This window comes from Babylonia areolata, chromosome 23 (genome assembly GCF_041734735.1).
Source record: "Babylonia areolata isolate BAREFJ2019XMU chromosome 23, ASM4173473v1, whole genome shotgun sequence".
In the NCBI taxonomy this organism is placed as follows: Eukaryota; Metazoa; Mollusca; class Gastropoda; order Neogastropoda; family Buccinidae; genus Babylonia; species Babylonia areolata.
In genome coordinates, this window is record NC_134898.1 from 4,495,806 (window position 1) to 4,505,805 (window position 10,000).

General features: G+C 44.9%; 1 protein-coding gene and 1 non-coding gene across 12 annotated transcripts in view; one reads left to right on the top strand and one right to left on the bottom strand.

Annotated features, from left to right (window-relative positions):
* LOC143297920 (dystrophin-like) overlaps positions 1 to 10,000 on the top strand; it is a 477,394-nt gene that overhangs the window by 133,789 nt on the left and 333,605 nt on the right. For 3 of the 11 annotated variants that reach the window (XM_076610499.1, XM_076610501.1, XM_076610503.1), the window contains exon 1: positions 9,774 to 10,000. This exon is cut by the window's right edge. The exons of 7 other annotated variants lie outside the window; for them this stretch is intronic. The gene's annotated coding sequence lies outside the window, so the exon portion shown is untranslated. Of the gene's footprint in view, positions 80 to 9,773 lie in introns of those variants that run through there. One more of the 11 variants, XM_076610502.1, reaches the window with a different exon arrangement.
* On the bottom strand, positions 5,162 to 5,280 carry LOC143298380 (5S ribosomal RNA). The gene has a single exon (XR_013057374.1). It is a non-coding gene; the product is annotated as a 5S ribosomal RNA (ribosomal RNA).

Here is a 10,000-nt window from a genome sequence, read left to right on the forward strand (position 1 = left end):
TGGTATTTGTGTGGACAGACTGACTGTTGATTGTGATGTTTGCTGAAGGAGAAGTCAGCGTGCTGTGTTTAATGCCTTGGTAAGTGAGTAGTGATGAAGCGTGCCTCTGTACGTAATGACAGAGATGCGGTCAGTTTTGGGAAACATGAAAGGTGTATATATAGAGTTCATTGTTGTGGATTTGCTTGCTGCACGTTCATTGGCCTCGTCCAGAGTTCTCTCTCTTAGATTTGAAAACGAAATAGACGCGCGAGAGTGTGTTGTGTTGTGGTGTGTGTGTGTGTGTGTGTGTGTGTGTGCACGTGCGTATGTATATCATGTTTGTGTGGACAGGTGTGTGTGCGGGGACGCCGTGTCCGTGTGTTTGTGTGCGTGGGGTTGGGGGAGGGGGGACGGTGGGGGTGGGGGAGGGCGAAGGGTGAGGCGGAAGGAGGGGTGTGGGGGCCCGTGCGCGTGTATGTGTGCGTGCATGCATGCGTGTGTGTGTGAGTATGTGTGTGAGTGTGTGTGTGTGTGTGTATCTTTGTATCTGTTTCTCCCTCTCTCTCTCTCTCTCTCCAAATCTGTTTCTCTATCTTTCTCTCTCTCTCGGTCTCTGTCTCCGTCTCTCTCGGTCTCTGTCTCTGTCTCTCTCTCTCTCTCTCTCTCTCTCTCTCTCTCTCTCTCTCTCTCTCTCTCTCTCTATTACTTTCTGTCCGCATATCCGCAAGTTCCACTGAGAATCTGCCGCAGTTCTGCCTGTATGTGTGTGCACTGTATAACTCTCTTCTGTAGACGGGAAGTCTTATAAAGAGTTTAATCAGTGGCGCACGCATTTCTCCAGATTTTCAGCATGTATAGGGCTTCCCTATTTTGTGCGGGAAAGTGTATGGAAGGGTGGCAGTTAATGGCATTCTAAATGTAATTCTGTGCAATCATGAGTCCGTACGTGCGTGCTTGTGGATGTATGTGCGTGTTTGTTTGTTTGTTTGTTTGTGTGTGTGTGTGTGTGCGTGTGTGTGTCAGTGTGTGTATCTAATATATAAATATTTGTATATATATATTTGTGTGTGTGTATGTGTGTGTGTATGTGTGTATATTTGTGTGTGTGTGTGTATGTGTGTGTGTGTGTGTGTGTGTGTGTGTGTGTGTGTGTGTGTGTGTTTGTGTCTCAGTGTGTCTCTATGTGTGTCTGTGTGTGCGCGCGCCAGTGTGTGTGCGCGTGTGTGTATGTGTGTCTGTGTATCTAAACTGAAATTTATATATATATATATATATATATATATATATATATATATATATATATATATATACGTATGTGTGTGTGTGTGTGTACGCGCGCGCGCGCGCATGTGTGTTTACACGGCTTGGTGCGATCTAGGAGGTTGAAAACCACAGAAACGTCAGTTTGGCGAGAGCATTCCGTCACACAGTGATACCCATGACTGAGCCCTCACAATAATCACGTCTCGGTGTTGTAAAGGACAAATCAACTGTAATAAAATACTGAGCACAGAGAGACAGAAAGAGAGAGAGACAGACAGAGACACGGACAGACACACAGACACAGACACACACACACACACACACACACACACACATACACACACACACACACACACAGACGATTTAGAGGCAGCTGAGCTAGAAAGAGAGAGAGGCGGGGGAGGGGGGGAGAGAGATCCGGAGAGAGAGAGAGGGGGGGGGAGAGAGAGAGAGGGGGGAGAGAGAGAGAGAGCAAGTACTCTCTATGTGCGAGTATGCAGCTTGTTTGTGTGTGTGTGTGCGTTCCGCGTGTGCGTGCGTGTGTGTGTGTGCCAGTTTTTTTTTGGTTTTGTGTGTGTGTGTGTGTGTGTGTGTGTCTGTGTGTGTTTTCTTGCATGCGCATGCTCGCGCGCGTTTCCTGGTCTGCAGCATTCAACATTCACCATGATCTCACCTTTCTCATTGATTGTTCCCTGAGCATTTTTATGAAGGATTTAACACTGCCTTCAAGTTGATATTTTTCTCTCTCTTCTTAATACAGCGCCTTCGGAAAGGGACCAGACTCTTAAGTGCTCCACGAACACAGAGTTATTTGCAAAACATGCTGCGTATACACCCCGCCTGGGTAGAGCCGACAGACAGCAGCCTTTGGGTGCTCGTCATTCGTTTCCTGTGTCATTCAAGCTTCATTCACGCGTGCACACATACTATACCAGTGAAATACGAACTGCGCACACACATGGACAGTTCTTAAATCTTACCTTCGTCAGCAGATTGGCTTTGGTTCTCTTCGTTCCGTGGAAAGTGAACCGATTTGTGACGCATGACACTGATGACTCGGTGATATCACGTTCCCATGACAACGCGTGTGTGGACTCTTGTCATTGTATAACCTCGTCAGTCACTTTTGTCTCATCCCCCCCCCCCCCCCCACCCCACACCACCACCACCTCTCTCCGCGGGAGCCTCCACTGATCAAAAGTAAAGCGTCTATTTTTAGATCAGTGCTCAGCCCAATAGTTCGTCCCCCACCACACCACACCAATTGACGGGTGCAATAGCCGAATGGTTAAAGCGCTGGACTTTCAATCTGAGGGTCCTGGGTTCGAATCTCGGTGCACCTGGTGGGTAAAGGGTGGAGATTTTTCCGATCTCCCAGGTCAACATATGTGCAGACCTGCTAGTGCCTGAACCCCCTTCGTGTGTATGCGCACGCAGAAGATCAAATACACACGTTAAAGATCCTGTAATCCATGTCAGCGTTCGGTGGGTTATGGAAACAAGAATATACCCAGCATGCACACCCCCGAAAACGGAGTATGGCTGCCTACATGGCGGGGTAAATAAAAAAAACAAAAACCGGTCATACACGTAAAATGTTACATGTCTGTCTGAGTGTGTATGTGTGTGCGTCTGAAATCTGATTGAATGACACAGGAAACGAATGATGAGCGCCCAGTGGCAGCCGTCAGTCGGCTCTACCCAGGTAGGCAGCCTGTGGTGCAAATGTCCCCGTGTATGTAAAGCGCTTAGAGCTTGGTCTCTGACCGAGGATAGGCGCTATATAAGTATCCACATCAATCAAAACAAGAGAGGCAAGGCCTTCAAGACTCACTTGTGATAAATTAAGTCCCCTAGCATTAATTACAGAGTAATTTCCCTTTTTTTACTATCTGCACCAAAACGTTTGCAAAATAAATAAAAATTCCATGCTTAGCAAAAGAAGTTCCTGTTTGAACAAAAAATGATAATAATGACTCCTCTTGTTGTTGTGTCAGAATAAGAGGTCAAGGTGCCAAGTTTAGAGAATACAAAAAATATAAATATAACAGTAAATGCAGTTTGCATATAATTAGGCTTCTTTGTTTTCTTTTTTTTTTTTGTGCCCATCCCAGAGGTGCAATATTGTTTTAAACAAGATGACTGGAAAGAACTGAATTTTTCCTATTTTTATGCCAAATTTGGTGTCAACTGACAAAGTATTTGCAGAGAAAATGTCAATGTTAAAGTTTACCACGGACACACACACACAGACACACACACACACACACACACACACACACACACACACACACACACACAGAGACAACCGAACACCGGGTTAAAACATAGACTCACTTTGTTTACACAAGTGAGTCAAAAACCACCACACCTCATGTCAAGCGCCCTTTCATTACTTACTATTTATGCATGTTATTTCATACAAGTCATAATATGGTTCATCTGCCGTCATGATAAAATTGAAGTGCAACGTTGTGAGCACAGTATAAGCTTTAAGCTTGTTGATGCTGTTTTCTCATTTAATGCATTGTAATCATGTGTATTGTTGAATAATTAAAGTTTATTTAAACCAAGCGCCCCTTCTCTCGTCTCCCTGCTCACCTCCCCCCTATGTTACTATACCTTCTACTCTTCCGACCCCACCACCTCTCTCCCGCCTCCCACAGAACCTCCCCCCACCTATCCCTCTCACCCCATACTTCCGCCTACCAACCCCCCTACCCCGGCCTCTCCGTTCCCCCACCCCACCCCCCTCCCCACACACCCACTCCTTTCACCCACAAAATAAAAAACACACTCAAGCGCAAGTCCGGCTGTTGTCACTTCTAATGATGGTGGTCAAGCGCGCGTGTTGGGTGGAGTGGTGGTGGTGGTGGTGGAACACAATGAGTCGAGTGTAACTGATCCGGACGTGTGAGTGAGCTATGTATGCCTTTACTTATACTACATAGTAAATCCACTACTGGGGTCCCCCCCCCGCCCCCCCCCCCCCCCCCCCCCCCCCGCACGACTCTGTTGATGTTGACAAACATACCACACAAGGACACGTGTCCCCTCCTCTCCTCTCCCCACTACCTAATCCTCCCTCCCCCTCCTCCATTCAGCCCATCCCCCCCCCCCTCACTGCACCTCCACCACCACCACCACCACCACCACCCCTTGGTCCCATTGTGTCATACCCAGGTTCAAGTGTGTGGACGCTCCACTTAGCTCTCTCTGTGATGGTGGTCAGTGATTAGTGTGACACGTGACGACGACGACGACGACAACAACAACAACATAAACAACACTTGAAGGAAGACAGTGGGAGAGGCGGTAGGGGGGACCTGGGGGTGGGGGTGGGGGGGGGGGGGGGGGGGGGCACTGAAATATATTTGTATTTCTTTTTATCACAGCAGATTTCTCTGTGTGAACTTCGGGTTGCTCTCCCCCCAGGGAGAGCGCGTTGCTACACTACAACGCCCCCCCCCCCCCCCCCCCCCCTTTTTTTTCTTTTTTTTTTTTTCCTGCGTGCAGTTTTATTTGTTTTTCCTATTGAAGTGGATTTTTCTACAGATTTTTTGCCGTTGCCGTGGGTTCTTTTACGTGCGCTAAATGCAATCTGCACACGGGACCTCGGTTTATCGTCTCATCCGAATGACTTTCTTATATATATATATATATATATATATATATATATATATATATATATATATATATATATAACACTATATCTATGGGTGAGGGTAGGAAGGTGGAGCTACAGGGTGATGATGATAGTTTCAGTTCAGTTTCAGTAGCTCAAGGAGGCGTCACTGCGTTCGGACAAAACCATATACGCTACACCACATCTGCCAAGCAGATGCCTGACCAGCAGCGTAACCCAACGCGCTTAGTCAGGCCTTGAGAACACACACACACACACACACAAAAGGAATGCCAACAGCACCCGGTGTTCCCAGGCGGTCACCCATCCAAGTACTAACCGGGCCCGACGTTGCTTAACTTCGGTGATCGGACGAGAACCGGTGTTTTCAACGTGGTATGGCCGTTGGCATGATGATGATAGAGGAAGAGAAATAAAATGGGGGCGGTGTGAGGGGAGGGAGCAGGGTGTGGGGAGGGGGAGGGGGGGGGGGGTAGAGGGGGTTACGATGAGGTGGAGCAGCTCTGGGTAGTAGTATAATTTAAAGGACAAAAAAAAAAAAAAAAAGGTGGTTGGAAGGGGAAATAAGGGGGTGGAAGGTTTCAGTTTCAGTTTCAGTTGCTCAAGGAGGCGTCACTGCGTTCGGACAAATCCATATACGCTACACACCACATCTGCCAAGCAGATGCCTGACCAGCAGCGTAACCCAACGCGCTTAGGCCTTGAGGAAAAAAAAAGGGGGGGAAAAAAGGTGAATAAATAATAGATAAGCTTACACAAATAAATAAATAAATAAATAATAATTATAAGGAAAAAAAAGGTGAATAAAATAAATAAAGGGTGGAAGGAAATAAAGTGAGTCCTACCAGGTGATTTGAGAGAAGAGAGAGAGAGAGAGAGAGAGAGAGAGAGAGAGAGAGACTGGACACACTGGAGTTATTTATTGTCATTGCCAAGAAAGGTCTTTTGACAAGGGGGGCAACAACATAAATGCATATATTTTAGCTTCAAAACAACAACAACAAAAAAAACTATATTTTTTCTCTGAATCCTTCAGTCAGTTTAAACCAAGAAAATATGTAATACTGAGAGAGAGAGAGAGAGAGAGAGAGAGAGAGAGAGAGAGAGAGAGAGAGAGAGAAGAAGAAGAAAAGTAGGTCAGGCGGGGTTGGGGAGTTGGGTTGGGGGGGTGACTGGAGCAGCAGGGGAGGGTGGTAGGATACAACAGTGGGATGGGAGGAAAAGGTCAAGGACAATTAAGGTTACCATGACCTGGCTGGGTGTAGGTCACGTGGGAGGTGTGTGCCTGCCTGTGGACCTGCCAGAGAGTGAGATAATAGGCTGACGTGTTTCTTCTTCTTCGTCTTCCTCTTCTTCTCTTTTGTTTTGTTTTGTTTTGTTTTTTGGTGGGGTTTTTTTTTTTTTCATTCTTTCTTTTCTTCTTCTTCTTCTTCTTTCTTCCTTTCTTTCTTTCTCTCTTCCTTCTTTCTTGTTCATCTTTCTTTCTTTCTTTCTTTCTTTTTTCCTTCCTTCTTTCTTGTTCATCTTTCTTTCTTTCTTTCTTCTTCTTCTTTCTTTCTTTCTTCCTTCCTTCTTTCTTGTTCATCTTTCTTTCTTTCTTTCTTCTTTCTTTCTTTCTTCCTTCCTTCTTTCTTGTTCATCTTTCTTTCTTTCTTTCTTCTTTCTTTCTTGCTTTCTTTCTTCCTTCTTTCTTGTTCATCTTTCTTTCTTTCTTTCTTTCTTTCTTTCTTTCTTTCTTCTTTCTTGTTCATCTTTCTTTCTTTCTTCTTCTTCTTTCTTTCTTTCTTTCTTCTTTCTTTCTTGTTCATCTTTCTTTCTTTCTTTCTTCTTTCTTGTTCATCTTTCTTTCTTTCTTCTTTCTTTCTTTCTTTCTTCCTTCCTTCTTTCTTGTTCATCTTTCTTTCTTTCGTTCTTTCTTTCTTCTTCATTTTTCTTTCTTTCTTCTCATTTCGTTCTTTCTTCTTCTTCTTGTTCTTCTTCTTCTTTCTTTCTTTCTTCCTTTCTTCTTTTTCCTGCCAGCAACTTTCCTGTTCGCTTGTATACATGTACGAGTGGGCTTTTATTTGAGTCTATATACATGAGCTTCAAGAATATGCGCTATAGCAAGACGTCTTAATGAATGAAAAGAACATGCTTGACCGTTTTTACCCCCGCCGTGTAGGCAGCCATAATCCGTTTTCGTGGATGTAACTGTTTTTGTTTTGTTTTTTGTTTTATCGCCATCTGCATGCGCATATACATATACATACACACGAAAAAGGTTCAGACACAAAAAGGTCTGCACATCAGCATGCTGACTTGGGAAATTGGAATAAAATCGATCCCCATCCTTTATCTCTATAGCTAGGACAGCGGCCCCTGGAACAACTCAGCCCTCACGGAACCAAGACCCAAACCTCGAATATTTTTGCTCATAGGTCGGTAAACTCAACTCTACAGCCCACCTGAAGGCCCCGTGACCGGGATTCGAACCCTGGATCACCCCCGAAAACGGAGTATGGCTGCCTACATGGCGGGGTAAAAACGGTCATACACGTAAAAGCCCACTCGTATGCATATGAGTGAACGTGGGAGTTGCAGCCCACGAACGCAGAAGAAGAAGAAGAAGAACCCTGGATCCACAAACTGGAAGTCCAAGTAAAATGCTTGAACCACTCAGCTGTTGCGCCGTTGAAGTGGAGTGATGGCCTTGACAGGTTACGCGTCCGCCTAGGAAGCGAGAGAATCTGAGCGCGCTGGTTCGAATCACGGCTCAGCCGCCGATATTTTCTCCCCCTTCCACTAGACCTTGAGTGGTGGTCTGGACGCTATTCATTCTGATGAGACGATAAACCGAGGTCCATTGTGCAGCATGCACTTAGCGCACGTAAAACAACCCGCGGCAAGGGTTGTTCCTGGTAAAATTCTGTAGAAAAATCCACTTGCATAGGAAAAACAAATAAAACTTCACGCAGGGGGAAAAAAAAGAAAAAAAAAAAAAGGTGGAGCTGTAGTGTAGCGACGCGCTCTCTCTGGGGAGAGCAGCCCGAATTTCACGGCAGAGAAATCTGTTGTGATAAGAAGAAATACAAATACAAATACAAACTTCGTCGGTGTGATATGTTTTGCTTCCGGTATACTTTTCCTCCACTAACGTGATGGTAGGCGAAGTGTGGAGTAACACTAACAGGATTCGTAACGCTTGACAGTTGACAGGCTGACACTGTTGGCGTGATTCAACTCTTCCTCTTTTTGGATTCTTCCCTTTCTTCTGTTTGCTGTTTGCCTTCTAAAAAGATTTTTTTTTTTTTTTTTTTAATAAAATAAAAAACGACCTCACATGCCCGTGTACAAATAAGTTTTATTTTTTTCTTCCTTTTTTCGGTTTGCCTTAAAATAAATAAATGAATAAATAAATGAATGAATGAATAAATAAATATAATCAATAGATAAATACAGACAGTCAGACATAAAGAAAGAAAGAAAGTCACATGGCTGATACTATGTATCTATGCAGGTCCACAAACATCTTCTCGTCAGTCAATCATTTACCTTCCACTTATCTTTCGGTTTTTTTATTTATTTATTTTTTATCATAATTATATCGGTGTATTTACTTATCAAGTTGTTTACTTTGTTTAATTATTTCATTTCATTTTATATGAATGGTTCAAACCTTGGGTAGGCTCCGTGAATGGGTGACCAGCGCGCCGGCCGGGGTTTATGCGTATATATAGGTTCTTTAGTCAGGCATCTGCTTTTTAAAAAGTCTTGAAAATTTAAGCACGATAAAATTTCTTTTTCTTTTTTAACGCAGGAGTGGTGTTGCGTATGTCGATGAGTCCGTATGGTTTGGCACCCTCTTGAAACTGAAAAATGAAACTGAAACTGTCGTCAGTGACACGTACTGACGAGCGTGACAGAGTTCAGTGGTTCCTTTCCGGTCATTGCCTTGAGAACAATTCATTTTGTCTGTTGTAGATACAGTTTCGTTAAACTGTGTATATAGTTCTCTTCAGTTTTAACGGTAATAAATAAATAAATAAGTAAATAAAATAATAATCGCGCGCCGCCGCTTAACAGTGTACTGACACGATACACACGCGCGCGCGCACGCACACAGACACCGTGACACACACACACACACACACACACACACACACACACACACACTGACGTGCACCAGGCGCGCACGCAGGCTCGCAGGCGTGCACATGCGCTCATACGCTCCATAAGTTCGTGTATACCTACTATCATATCCGCGAAGAGAGAGAGGGAACTAAAAGCGTTTTTAATTCAAGGATGAAGATTTTGGGAATGGCCGATAATTCTTCCAGTCTGTCCTTGAGTCGGAGAGAGAGAGAGAGAGAGAGAGAGAGAGAGAGAGCATATACACACATGTCCACCGGCACAAAATGACATACAGACACGCGCACTGGCACATAAACACCTACACACAGACACAAACACACCCACTGACGCACGCGCGCGCACGTCAGTACACCTCAGCCACACGATGTGTTCCATACGTTTGTTTTTTTTTTTAAACTGGTTACAGATAGTGATCAGTTACACACCCAGCGAAAGGCAACCAATTAACTTTATTATTTTAGCTGTCGAAAGAGAGTGGTGTACAACTCTCTCTGACGTCTCTCTCTCTCTCGCTCAGTGTCTCGATCCTCTCTCTTCCCTCCCCCTCCCCCTGTGTGTGTGTGTGTGTGTGTGTGTGTGTGTGTGTGTGTGTGTGTGACCCTTTCATGAGTGAGAATGCACGAGCACGCGAGCATGCACACGCGTGCGTGTTTCTTTTTAGAGTGGTTAGATCAGTCACGCCAAAGTATAGTTTTAGAACCCACGATGACAGCCGGGGCACAGAACCAGCAGTTGATAGCGTTAGAGAAGTAAGCGAAGGCTGGGTTGGGAGTTACTGGGGAAGCACTCATAGACTCGTAAATATATTTAAGACCCCGGGAAGCACCGCGCAGTCTCTGATCATTGAAGCGCCGATCTGCTGCGGCATGTGAGAGACGTGAGCAGAGTTATCTTCCTTGCATTCATACTTGGAGGACTGCTTTCCACCAGTTTCAAGTCCAGTCGATCGCCCACGTGTGCTATGAAATGTGAGAAGTC